This window comes from Melospiza melodia, chromosome 3 (genome assembly GCF_035770615.1).
Source record: "Melospiza melodia melodia isolate bMelMel2 chromosome 3, bMelMel2.pri, whole genome shotgun sequence".
Classification (NCBI taxonomy): Eukaryota; Metazoa; Chordata; class Aves; order Passeriformes; family Passerellidae; genus Melospiza; species Melospiza melodia.
In genome coordinates, this window is record NC_086196.1 from 74,478,205 (window position 1) to 74,492,751 (window position 14,547).

Below are 14,547 nucleotides of genomic sequence, written 5' to 3' on the forward strand. Positions count from 1 at the left end.
TTCTAATTATCCGTCCGGCCACTCCCACCCACAGGCCCCCAAACACAAACAACGGCGCTTTTCCCTGGAAAACAAAACTCGCCTGCCAATTTTTGATGGCAGATTGCAGGAGCCACTTGGTACTATCAAACCAGCCCAACTTGGCACTGGTGCCACCATGGGTCTGGTCACCATCCTGCCTATCGTAGCTTTTCAGGAGCCAGCCGGTCACTCCCAGCCATAGGCCCCCAGACACAAAGCTCGGCCCGTTTCCCTGGCAAGCAAAAGTAAGCTGTCCCGCTTCTGGATGGCAGATTGCAGGACGCACTTGGTAGTATCAAACCAGGCGACTTGGCACTGGTGCCACCTCACGTCTGGGAACCATCCTGCATATCGTGGATTCTAAGCAGCCAGCCGGCCACTCCCAGCCACAGGCCCCCAAACACAAACAACGGCGCTTTTCCCTGGAAAACAAAACTCGCCTGCCAAGTTTTTGATGGCAGATTGCAGGAGCCACTTGGTACTATCAAACCAGCCCAACTTGGCACTGGTGCCACCATGGGTCTGGTCACCATCCTGCCTATCGTAGCTTTTCAGGAGCCAGCCGGTCACTCCCAGCCATAGGCCCCCAGACACAAACCTCGGCCCGTTTCCCTGGCAAACAAAAGCAAGCTGCCCCGCTTCTGGATGGCAGATTGCAGGAGCCACTTTGCACCATCAAACTAGCCCGACTTGGCACTGGTGCCACCTCTGGTCTGGGAACCATCCTGCGTATGGTAGATTCTAAGCAGCCAGCCGGCCACTCCCAGCCACAGGCCCCCAAACACAAACAACGGCGCTTTTCCCTGGAAAACAAACCTCGTCTGCCAACTTTTTGATGGCAGATTGCCGGAGCCACTTGGTACTATCAAACCAGCCCAACTTGGCACTGGTGCCACCATGGGTCTGGTCACCATCCTGCCTATCGTAGCTTTTCAGGAGCCAGCCGGCCACTCCCTGCCACAGGCCCCCAAACACAAACAACGGCGCTTTTCCCTGGAAAAAAAAATTCGCCTGCCAACTTTTTGATGGCAGATTGCAGGAGCCACTTGGTACTATCAAATCAGCCCAACTTGGCACTGGTGCCACCATGGGTCTGGTCACCATCCTGCCTATCGTAGCTTTTCAGGAGCCAGCCGGTCACTCCCAGCCATAGGCCCCCAGACATAAACCTCGGCCCGTTTCCCTGGCAAACAAAAGTAAGCTGCCCCGCTTCTGGATGGCAGATTGCAGCAACCACTTGGTACTATCAAACCAGCCCAACTTGGCACTGGTGCCACCTCTGGTCTGGGAACCATGCTGAGTATCGTGGATTCTAAGGAGCCAGCCGGCCACTCCCAGCCACAGGCCCCCAAACACAAACAACGGCGCTTTTCCCTGGAAAACAAAACTCGCCTGCCAAGTTTTTGATGGCAGATTGCAGGAGCCACTTGGTACTATCAAACCAGCCCAACTTGGCACTGGTGCCGTCATGGGTCTGGTCACCATCCTGCCTATCGTAGCTTTTCACGAGCCAGCCGGTCACTTCCAGGCTTAGGCCCCCAGACACAATCCTCGGACCGTTTCCCTGGCAAACAAAAGTAAGCTGCCCCGCTTCTGGATGGCAGATTGCAGGAACCACTTGGTACTATCAAACCAGCCCAACTTGGCACTGGTGTCACCATGGGTCTGGGAACCATCCTGTGTATCGTGGATTCTAATTAGCCATCCGTCCACTCCAGGCCATAGGGCCCCAGGCACAAACAACGGCGCTTTTCCCTGGATAGCAAACTCGCCTGCCAACTTTTTGATGGCAGATTGCAGGAGCCACTTGGTACTATCAAACCAGCCCAACTTGGCACTGCTGCCACCATGGGTCTGGTCACCATCCTGCCTATCGTAGCTTTTCAGGAGCCAGCCGGTCACTCCCAGCCATATGCCCCGAGACACAAACCTCGGCCCGTTTCCCTGGCAAACAAAAGTAAGCTACCCCACTTCTGGATGGCAGATTGCAGGACGCACTTGGTACTATCAAACCAGCCCAACTTGGCACTGGTGCCACGTCAAGTCTAGGAACCATCCTGCGTATCGTGGATTCTAAGGAGCCAGCCGGCCACTCCCAGCCATAGGCCCCCAAACAAAAACAACGGCGCTTTTCCCTGGTAAAGAAAACTTGCCTGCCAACTTTTGGATGGCAGATTGCAGGAGCCACTTGGTACTATCAAACCAGCCCGACTTGGCACTGGTGCCACGACAAGTCTGGGAACCATCCTGCGTATCGTGGATTCTAATGAGCCAGCCGGCCACTCCCAGCCACAGGCCCCCAAACACAAACAACGGAGCTTTTCCCTGGAAAACAAAACTCGCCTGCCAACTTTTTGATGGCAGATTGCAGGAGCCACTTGGTACTATCAAACCAGCCCAACTTGGCACTGGTGCCACCTTGGGTCTGGTCACCATCCTGCCTATCGTAGCTTTTCAGGAGCCAGCCGGTCACTCCCTGCCATAGGCCCCGAGACACAAATCTCGGCCCTTTTCCCTGGCAAACAAAAGTAAGCTGCCCCGCTTCTGGATGGCAGATTGCAGGAGCCACTTTGCACCATCAAACTATCCCGACTAGGCACTGGTGCCACCTTGGGTCTGGGAACCATCCTGCGTATGGTGGATTCTAAGGATCCAGCCGGTCACTCCCAGCCACAGGCCCCTAAACACAACAACGGCGCTTTTCCCTGGAAAACAAAACTCGCCTGCCAATTTTTGATGGCAGATTGCAGGAGCCACTTGGTACTATCAAACCAGCCCAACTTGGCACTGGTGCCACCATGGGTCTGGTCACCATCCTGCCTATCGTAGCTTTTCAGGAGCCAGCCGGTCACTCCCAGCCATAGGCCCCCAGACACAAAGCTCGGCCCGTTTCCCTGGCAAGCAAAAGTAAGCTGTCCCGCTTCTGGATGGCAGATTGCAGGACGCACTTGGTAGTATCAAACCAGCCCGACTTGGCACTGGCGCCACCTCACGTCTGGGAACCATCCTGCGTATCGTGGATTCTAAGCAGCCAGCCGGCCACTCCCAGCCACAGGCCCCCAAACACAAACAACGGTGCTTTTCCCTGGAAAACAAAACTCGCCTGCCAACTTTTTGATGGCAGATTGCAGGAGCCACTTGGTACTATCAAACCAGCCCAACTTGGCACTGGTGCCACCATGGGTCTGGTCAACATCCTGCCTATCGTAGCTTTTCAGGAGCCAGCCGGTCACTCCCAGCCATAGGCCCCCAGACACAAACCTCGGCCCGTTTCCCTGGCAAACAAAAGCAAGCTGCCCCGCTTCTGGATGGCAGATTGCAGGAGCCACTTTGCACCATCAAACTAGCCCGACTTGGCACAGGTGCCACCTCAGGTCTGGGAACCATGCTGCGTATCGTGGATTCTAATTAGCCATCCGGCCACTCCCACCCACAGGCCCCCAAACACAAACAACGGCGCTTTTCCCTGGAAAACAAAACTCGCCTGCCAAATTTTGATGGCAGATTGCCGGAGCCACTTGGTACTATCAAACCAGCCCACCTTGACACTGGTGCCACCATGGGTCTGGTCACCATCCTGCCTATCGTAGCTTTTCAGGAGCCAGCCGGTCACTCCCAGCCATAGGCCCCCAGACACAAAGCTCGGCCCGTTTCCCTGGCAAACAAAAGTAAGTTATCCCGCTTCTGGATGGCAGATTGCAGGAGCCACTTTTCACCATCAAACCAGCCCGACTTGGCACTGGTGCCACCTCTGGTCTGGGAACCATCCTGCGTATCATGGATTCTAAGGAGCCAGCCGGCCACTCCCAGCCACAGGCCCCCAAACACAAACAACGGCGCTTTTCCCTGGATAACAAACTCGCCTGCCAAGTTTTTGATGGCAGATTGCAGGAGCCACTTGGTACTATCAAACCAGCCCAACTTGGCACTGGTGCCGTCATGGGTCTGGTCACCATCCTGCCTATCGTAGCTTTTCAGGAGCCAGCCGGTCACTCCCAGCCATAGGCCCCGAGACACAAACCTCGGCCCGTTTCCCTGGCAAACAAAAGTAAGCTACCCCGCTTCTGGATGGCAGATTGCAGGATGCACTTGGTACTATCAAACCAGCCCAACTTGGCACTGGTGCCACCTCAGGTCTGGGAACCATCCTGCGTATCGTGGATTCTAAGGAGCCAGCCGGCCACTCCCAGCCATAGGCCCCCAAACAAAAACAACGGCGCTTTTCCCTGGAAAACAAAACGTGCCTGCCAACTTTTTGATGGCAGATTGCAGGAGCCACTTGGTACTATCAAACCAGCCCAACTTGGCACTGGTGCCACCATGGGTCTGGTCACCATCCTGCCTATCGTAGCTTTTCAGGAGCCAGCCAGTCACTCCCAGCCATAGGCCCAGAGACACAAAGCTCGGCCCGTTTCCCTGACAAACAAAAGTAAGCTGTCCCGCTTCTGGATGGCAGATTGCAGGACGCACTTGGTACTATCAAACCAGCCCGACTTGGCACTGGTGCCACCTCTGGTCTGGGAACTATCCTGCGTATGGTAGATTCTAATTAGCCATCCGTCCACTCCCAGCCACAGGCCCCCAAACACAAACAACGGCGCTTTTCCCTGGAAAACAAAACTCGTCTGCCAACTTTTTGATGGCAGATTGCCGGAGCCACTTGCTACTATCAAACCAGCCCAACTTGGCACTGGTGCCACCATGGGTCTGGTCACCATCCTGCCTATCGTAGCTTTTCAGGAGCCAGCCGGCCACTCCCTGCCACAGGCCCCCAAACACAAACAACGGCGCTTTTCCCTGGAAAACAAAATTCGCCTGCCAACATTTTGATGGCAGATTGCAGGAGCCACTTGGTACTATCAAATCAGCCCAACTTGGCACTGGTGCCACCATGGGTCTGGTCACCATCCTGCCTATCGTAGCTTTTCAGGAGCCAGCCGGTCACTCCCAGCCATAGGCCCCCAGACACAAACCTCGGCCCGTTTCCCTGGCAAACAAAAGTAAGCAGCCCCGCTTCTGGATGGCAGATTGCAGCAACCACTTGGTACTATCAAACCAGCCCAACTTGGCACTGGTGCCACCTCTGGTCTGGGAACCATGCTGAGTATCATGGATTCTAAGGAGCCAGCCGGCCACTCCCAGCCACAGGCCCCCAAACACAAACAACGGCGCTTTTCCCTGGAAAACAAAACTCGCCTGCCAACTTTTTGATGGCAGATTGCAGGAGCCACTTGGTACTATCAAACCAGCCCAACTTGGCACTGGTGCCGTCATGGGTCTGGTCACCATCCTGCCTATCGTAGCTTTTCACGAGCCAGCCGGTCACTTCCAGGCTTAGGCCCCCAGACACAATCCTCGGACCGTTTCCCTGGCAAACAAAAGTAAGCTGCCCCGCTTCTGGATGGCAGATTGCAGGATCCACTTGGTACTATCAAACCAGCCCAACTTGGCACTGGTGTCACCATGGGTCTGGGAACCATCCTGTGTATCGTGGGTTCTAATTAGCCATCCGTCCACTCCAGGCCATAGGGCCCCAGGCACAAACAACGGCGCTTTTCCCTGGATAACAAACTCGCCTGCCAACTTTTTGATGGCAGATTGCAGGAGCCACTTGGTACTATCAAACCAGCCCAACTTGGCACTGGTGCCACCATGGGTCTGGTCACCATCCTGCCTATCGTAGCTTTTCAGGAGCCAGCCGGTCACTCCCAGCCATATGCCCGAGACACAAACCTCGGCCCGTTTCCCTGGCAAACAAAAGTAAGCTACCCCACTTCTGGATGGCAGATTGCAGGACGCACTTGGTACTATCAAACCAACCCAACTTGGCACTGGTGCCACGTCAAGTCTAGGAACCATCCTGCGTATCGTGGATTCTAAGGAGCCAGCCGGCCACTCCCAGCCATAGGCCCCCAAACAAAAACAACGGCGCTTTTCCCTGGTAAAGAAAACTTGCCTGCCAACTTTTTGATGGCAGATTGCAGGAGCCACTTGGTACTATCAAACCAGCCCAACTTGGCACTGGTGCCACCATGGGTCTGGTCACCATCCTGCCTATCGTAGCTTTTCAGGAGCCAGCCGGTCACTCCCAGCCATAGGCCCCCAGACACAAATCTCGGCCCGTTTCCCTGGCAAACAAAAGTAAGCTGCCCCGCTTCTGGATGGCAGATTGCAGGAGCCACTTGGTACTATCAAACCAGCCCGACTTGGCACTGGTGCCACCTCTGGTCTGGGAACCATCCTGCGTATCGTGGATTCTAAGGAGCCAGCCGGCCACTCCCAGCCACAGGCCCCCAAACACAAACAACGGCGCTTTTCCCTGGAAAACAAAACTCGCCTGCCAACTTTTTGATGGCAGATTGCAGGAGCCACTTGGTACTATCAAACCAGCCCAACTTGGCACTGGTGCCGCCATGGGTCTGGTCACCATCCTGCCTATCGTAGCTTTTCACGAGCCAGCCAGGCACTCCCAGCCATAGGCCCCCAGACAAAAACCTCGGCCCGTTTCCCTGGAAAACAAAAGTAAGCTGCCCCGCTTCTGGATGGCAGATTGGAGGACGCACTTGTTACTATCAAACCAGCCCGACTTGGCACTGGTGCCACCACTGGTCTGGGAACCATCCTGCGTATCGTGGATTCTAAAGAGCCAGCCGGCCACTCCCAGCCACAGGCTCCCAAACACAAACAACGGCGCTTTTCCCTGGAAAACAAAACTCGCCTGCCAACTTTTTGATGGCAGATTGCAGGAGCCACTTGGTACTATCAAACCAGCCCAACTTGGCACTGGTGCCACCATGGGTCTGGGAACCATCCTGCCTATCGTAGGTTTTCACGAGCCTGCCGGTCACTCCCAGCCATAGGCCCCCAGACAAATCCTCGGCCCGTTTCCCTGGCAAACAAAAGTAAGCTGCCCCGCTTCTGGATGGCAGATTGCAGGATCCACTTGGTACTATCAAACCAGCCCGACTTGGCACTGGTGCCACGACAAGTCTGGGAACTATCCTGCGTATCGTGGATTCTAATGAGCCAGCCGGCCACTCCCAGCCACAGGCCCCCAAAGACAAACAACGGCGCTTTTCCCTGGAAAACAAAACTCGCCTGCCAACTTTTTGATGGCAGATTGCAGGAGCCACTTGGTACTATCAAACCAGCCCAACTTGGCACTGGTGCCACCTTGGGTCTGGTCACCATCCTGCCTATCGTAGCTTTTCAGGAGCCAGCCGGTCACTCCCAGCCATAGGCCCCGAGACACAAACCTCGGCCCTTTTCCCTGGCAAACAAAAGTAAGCTGCCCCGCTTCTGGATGGCAGATTGCAGGAGCCACTTTGCACCATCAAACTATCCCGACTAGGCACTGGTGCCACCTTGGGTCTGGGAACCATCCTTCGTATGGTGGATTCTAAGGAGCCAGCCGGCCACTCCCAGCCACAGGCCCCTAAACACAACAACGGCGCTTTTCCCTGGAAAAAAAAACTCGCCTGCCAAATTTTGATGGCAGATTGCAGGAGCCACTTGGTACTATCAAACCAGCCCAACTTGGGACTGGTGCCACCATGGGTCTGGTCACCATCCTGCCTATCGTAGCTTTTCAGGAGCCAGCCGGTCACTCGCAGCCATAGGCCCCCAGACAAAAACCTCGGCCCGTTTCCCTGGCAAACAAAAGTAAGCTGCCCTGCTTCTGGATGGCAGATTGCAGGAACCACTTGGTACTATCAAACCAGCCCGACTTGGCACTGGTGCCACCTCTGGTCTGGGAACCATCCTGCGTATCGTGGATTCTAAGGAGCCAGTCGGCCACTCCCAGCCACAGGCCCCCAAACACAAACAACGGCCCGTTTCCGTGGCAAACAAAAGTAAGCTGCCCCGCTTCTGGATGGCAGATTGCAGGAGCCACTTGGTACTATCAAACCAGCCCGACTTGGCACTGGTGCCACCTCTGGTCTGGGAACCATCCTGCGTATCGTGGTGTCTAAGGAGCCAGCCGGCCACTCCCAACCACAGGCCCCCAAACACAAACAACGGCGCTTTTCCCTGGAAAACAAAACTCGCCTGCCAACTTTTTGATGTCAGATTGCAGGAGCCACTTGGTACTATCAAACCAGCCCAACTTGGCACTGGTGCCACCATGGGTCTGGTCACCATCCTGCCTATCGTAGCTTTCAGGAGCCCGCCGGTCACTCCCTGCCATAGGCCCCGAGACACAAACCTCGGCCCGTTTCCCTGGCAAACAAAAGTAAGCTGCCCCGCTTCTGGATGGCAGATTGCAGGACGCACTTGGTACTATCAAACCAGCCCGACTTGGTACTGGCGCCACCTCACGTCTGGGAACCATCCTGCGTATCGTGGATTCTAAGCAGCCAGCCGGCCACTCCCAGCCACAGGCCCCCAAACACAAACAACGGCGCTTTTCCCTGGCAAACAAAAGTAAGCTGCCCCGCTTCTGGATGGCAGATTGCAGGAACCACTTGGTAGTATCAAACCAGCCCAACTTGGCACTGGTGGCACCTCTTGTCTGGGAACCATGCTGCGTATCGTGGTTTCTAAGGAGCCAGCCGGCCACTCCCAACCATAGACCCCCAGACACAAACCTCGGCCCGTTTCCCTGGAAAACAAAAGTAAGCTACCCCGATTCTGGATGGCAGATTGCAGGAGGCACTTGGTACTATCAAATCAGCCCAACTTGGCACTGGTGCCACAATGGGTCTGGTAAATATCCTGCCTATCGTAGCTTTTCAGGAGCCAGCCGGCCACTCTCAGCCATATGCCCCCAAAAACAAACCACGGCCCTTTTCTCTGGCAAACAAAACTCAACTGCCCCTCTTCTGGATGGCAAATTTTAGGACGCACTTTGTACTACGAAAACCGCCCGACGTGGCACTGGTGCCACCTTGTGTCAGGGAACCATCCTGCATATCGAGCTTTTTAAGGAGCCAGCCGGCCACGCCCAGCCATAAACCCCCGAAAAAAAACCACGGACCATTTCTCTTGGAAACAAAAATCCGCTGCCCCGCGTCTGTATGGCAGATTGCAGGAGCCACTTTGCACCATCAAACCAGCCCGACTTGGCACTGGTGCCACCTTGGGTGTGGGAACAATCCTGCATATCGTGGATTCTAAGGAGCCAGCCGGCCACTCCCAGCCACAGGCCCCCAAACACAAACAACGGCGCTTTTCCCTGGAAAACAAAACTCGCCTGCCAACTTTTTGATGGCAGATTGCAGGAGCCACTTGGTACTATCAAATCATCCCAACTTGGCACTGGTGCCACTATGGGTCTGGGAACCATCCTGCCTATCGTAGCTTTTCAGGAGCCAGCCGGTCACTCCCAGCCATAGGCCCCCAGACACAAACCTCGGACCGTTTCCCTGGCAAACAAAAGTAAGCTGCCCCGATTCTGGATGGCAGATTGCAGGAGCCACTTGGTTGTGTCAAACCAGCCCGACTTGGCACTGGTGCCACCTTGGGTCTGGGAACCATCCTGCGTATCGTGGATTCTAAGCAGCCACCCGGCCACTCTGAGCCACAGGCCCCCAAACAAAATCTACGGCGCTTTTCCCTGGAAAACAAAACTCGCCTGACAACTTTTTGATGGCAGATTGCAGGAGCCACTTGGTACTATCAAACCAGCCCAACTTGGCACTGGTGCCACCTCTGGTCTGGGAACCATCCTGCCTATCGTAGCTTTTCAGGAGCCAGCCGGTCACTCCCAGCCATAGACCCCCAGACACAAACCTCGGCCCGTTTCCCTGGCAAACAAAAGTAAGCTGCCCCGCTTTTGGATGGCAGATTGCAGGAGCCACGTTGCACCATCAAACCAGCCCCACTTGGCACTGGTGCCACCTTGGGTCTGGGAACAAGTTGGGCTGGTTTGATAGTACCAAGTGCCTCCTGCTATCTGCCATCCAGAAGCGGGACAGCTTACTTTTGTTTCCCAGGGAAACGGGCCGAGGTATTTGTCTGGGGGCCTATGGCTGGGAGTGACCGGCTGACTACTGAAAAGCTACGATAGGCAGGATGGTTACCAGACTCATGGTGCCACCAGTGCCAAGTCGGGCTGGTTTGATAATACTAAATAGCTCCTGCAATCTGCCATCCAGACGCGGGGCAGCGGATTTTTGTTTGCTGGAGAAAAGTTCCGTGGTTTTTTTTTTGGGGGTATATGACTGGACGTGGCCGGCTGGCTCCTTAAAAAGCTCTATACGCAGGATTGTTCCCTGACCCAAGGTGGCATCAGTGCCAAGTCGGGCTGTTTTCGTAGTACCAAGTGCGTCCTGCAATTTGCCATCCAGAAGCGGGGCAGCCTACTTTTGTTTGCCAGGGAAACGTGCCGAGGTGTTTGTCTGGGGGCCTATGGCTGGGAGTGAGCGGCTGGCTCCTGAAAATCTACGATAGGCAGGATGGTGACCAGACCCATGGTGGCAGCAGTGCCAAGTTGGGCTGGTTTGATAGTAGCAAGTGGCTCCTGCAATCTGCCATCAAGAAGTTGGCAGGCGAGTTTTGTTTTCCAGGGAAAAGCGCCGTTGTTTTTGTTTAGAGGCCTGTGGCTGGGAGTGGCCGCCTGTCCTCGTAGAATCTACGTTACGCAGCATGGTTCCCAGAGCCAAGGTGGCACCAGGGCCAAGTCGGGCTGGTTTGTAAGTACCAAGTGCATCCTGCAATCTGCCACCAAAAGCGGGGCAGCTTACTTTTGTTTGCCAGGGAAACGGGCCGAGGTTTGTGTCCGGGGGCCTATGGCAGGGAGTGACCGGCTGGCTCCTGAAAAGCTACGATAGGCAGGATGTTTACCAGACCCATGGTGGCACCAGTGCCAAGTTGGGCTGATTTGATAGTACCAAGTGGCTCCTGCAATCTGCCATCCAGAATCGGGGTAACATACTTTTGTTTTCCAGGGAAACGGGCCGAGGTTTGTGTCTGGGGGTCTATGGCTGGGAGTGACCGGCTGGCTCCTGAAAAGCTACGATAGGCAGGATGGTTCCCAGACCAGAGGTGGCACCAGTGCCAAGTTGGGCTGGTTTGATAGTACCAAGTGGCTCCTGCAATCTACCATCAAAAAGTTGGCAGGCGAGTTTTGTTTTCCAGGGAAAAGCGCCGTTGTTTTTGTTTGGGGGCCTGTGGCTCAGAGTGGCCGGGTGGCTGCTTAGAATCCACGTTACGCAGGATGGTTCCCAGACCCAAGGTGGCACCAGTGCCAAGTCGGGCTGGTTTGACACAACCAAGTGGCTCCTGCAATCTGCCATCCAGAATCGGGGCAGCTTAATTTTGTTTGCCAGGGAAACGGTCCGAGGTTTGTGTCTGGGGGCCTATGGCTGGGAGTGACCGGCTGGCTCCTGAAATGCTACAATAGGCAGGATGGTTCCCAGACCCATAGTGGCACCAGTGCCAAGTTGGGATGATTTGATAGTACCAAGTGGCTCCTGCAATCTGCCATCAAAAAGCTGGCAGGCGAATTTTATTTTCCAGGGAAAAGCGCCGTTGTTTGTGTTTGGGGGCCTGTGGCAGGGAGTGGCCGGCTGGCTCCTTAGAATCCACGATATGCAGGATTGTTCCCAGACCCAAGGTGGCACCAGTGCCAAGTCGGGCTGGTTTGATGGTGCAAAGTGGCTCCTGCAATCTGCCATCCAGACGCGGGGCAGCGGATTTTTGTTTCCAAGAGAAATGATCCGTGGTTTGTTTTTGGGGGTATATGGCTGGGCGTGGCCGGCTGGCTCCTTAAAAAGCTCGATATGCAGGATGGTTCCCTGACACAAGGTGGCACCAGTGCCACGTCGGGCGGTTTTCGTAGTACAAAGTGCGTCCTAAAATTTGCCATCCAGAAGAGGGGCAGTTGAGTTTTGTTTGCCAGAGAAAAGGGCCGTGGTTTGTTTTTGGGGCATAAGGCTGAGAGTGGCCGGCTGGCCCCTGAAAATCCACGATAGGCAGGATGGTTCCCAGACCAGAGGTGTCACCAGTGCCAAGTCGGGCTGGTTTGATAGTACTAAGTAGCTCCTGCAATCTGCCATACAGACGCGGGGCAGCTTACTTTTGTTTGCCAGGGAAACGGGCCGAGGTTTGTGTCTGGGGGCCTATGGCTGGGAGTGACCGGCTGGCTCCTGAAAAGCTACGATAGGCAGGATGGTGACCAGACCCATGGTGGCACCAGTGCCAAGTTGGGCTGGTTTGATAGTACCAAGTGGCTCCTGCAATCTGCCATCAAAAAGTTGGCAGGCGAGTTTTGTTTTCCAGGGAAAAGCGCCGTTGTTTGTGTTTGGGGGCCTGTGGCTGGGAGTGGCCAGCTGGCTCCTTAGAACCCACGATACGCAGGATGGTTCCCAGACCTGAGTTGGCACCAGTGCCAAGTTGGGCTGGTTTGATGGTGCAAAGTGGCTCCTGCAATCTGCCATCCAGAAGCGGGGCAGCTTACTTTTGTTTGCCAGGGAAACGGGCCGAAATATTTGTCTGGGGGCCTCTGGCTGGGGGTGGCTGGCTGGCTCCTGAAAAGCTACGATAGGCAGGATGGTGACCAGACCCATGGTGGCACCAGTGCCAAGTTGGGCTGGTTTGATAATACCAAGTGGCTCCTGCAATCTGCCATCAAATGTTTGGCAGGCGAGTTTTGTTTTCCAGGGAAAAGCACCGTTGTGTGTGTTTTGGGGCCTGTGGCTGGGAGTGGCCAGCTGGCTCCTTAGAATCCACGATACGCAGGATGGTTCCCAGACCCAAGGTGGCATCAGTGCCAAGTCGGGCTGGTTTGTTAGTACCAAGTGGTTCCTGCAATCTGCCATCCAGAAGCGGGGCAGCTGAATTTTGTTTGCCAGAGAAAAAGGCTGTGTTTGTGTTTCGGTGCCTGTGGCTGGCAGTGGCCGGCTGGCTCCTGAAAATCCATGATACGCAGCATGGTTCCCAGACCCAAGGTGGCATCAGTGCCAAGTAGGGCTGGTTTCATAGTACCCAGTGGCTCCTGCAATCTGCCATCCAGAAGAGGGGCAGTTGAGTTTTGTTTTCCAGAGAAAAGGGCCGTGGTTTGTGTTTGGGGCCTATGGCTGAGAGTGACCGGCTGGCCCCTGAAAATCCACGATAGGAAGGATGGTTCCCAGATCCAAGGTGGCAGCAGTGCCATGTTGTGCTGGTGTGATAGTCCCAAGTGGCTCCTGCAATCTGCCATCCAGAAGCGGGGCAGCTGAATTTTGTTTGCCAGACAAAAAGGCTGTGGTTTGTGTTTGGGGGCCTGTGGCTGGGAGTGGCCGGGTGGCTCCTGAAAATCCATGATACGCAGTATGGTTCCCAGACCCAAGGTGGCACCAGTGCCAAGTGGGGCTGGTTTCACAGTGTCAAGTGCCTCCTGCAATCTCCCATCCAGAAGCGGGGCAGCTGAGTTTTGTTTTCCTGTGAAACGGGCCGTTGTTTTTAATTGGGGTCTGTGGCCGAGAGTGTTCGGCTGGCTCCTGACAACCCACAATACGCAGGATGGTTCCCAGACCCAAGGTGGCACCAGTGCCAAGTCGGGCTGGTTTGATAGTACCAAGTGGCTCCTGCAATCTGCCATCCAGAAGCGGTGCAGTTGAGTTTTGTTTGCCAGAGAAAAGGGCCGTGGGTTGTGTTTGGGGGCATATGGCTGGGAGTGGCCGGCTGTCTCATTAAAAAGATCGATACGCAGGATGGTTCCCAGACCCAAGGGGGCACCAGTGCCAAGTCGGGCTGTTTTTATAGTACCAAGTGCGTCCTGCAATTTGCCATCCAGAAGAGGGGCAGTTGAGTTTTGTTTGCCAGAGAATAGCGCCGTTGTTTGTGTTTGGGGGCTTGTGGCTCGTAGTGGCCGACTGGCGCCTTAGAATCTGTGTTACGCAGCATGGTTCCCAGACCCAAGGTGGCACCAGTGCCAAGTTTTGCTGGTTTGATAGTACCAAGTGGCTCCTGCAATCTGCCATCCAGAAGCGGGGTAGCTTACTTTTGTTTGCCAGGGAAACGGGCCGAGGTTTGTGACTGGGGACCTATGGCTGGGAGAGACCGGCTGGCTCCTGGAAAGCTACAATAGGCAGGATGGTGACCAGACCCATGGTGGCACCAGTGCCAAGTTGGGCTGGTTTGATAGTACCAAGTGGCTCCGGCAATCTGCCATCAAAAAGTTGGCAGGCGAGTTTTGTTTTCCAGGGAAAAGCGACATTGTTTGTATTTGGGGGCCTGTGGCTGGGAGTGGCCGGCTGGCTCCTTTGAACCCACGATATGCAGGATGGTTCCCAGACCCAAGGTGGCACCAGTGCCAAGTCGGGCTGGTTTGATACTACCAAGTGCGTCCTGCAATCTGCCATCCAGAAGCGGGGCAGCTTAATTTTGTTTGCCAGGGAAACGGGCCGTGGGTTTTGTTTGGGGGCATATAGCTGAGAGTGGCCGGCTGGCTCCTGAAAATCCACGCTAGGCAGCATGGTTCCCAGATGCAATGTGGCACCAGTGCCAAGTCGGGCTGGTTTGATGGTGCAAAGTGGCTCCTGCAATCTGCCATCCAGAAGCGGGGCAGCTGATTTTTGTTTGCCAGAGGAAAATTCCGTGGAT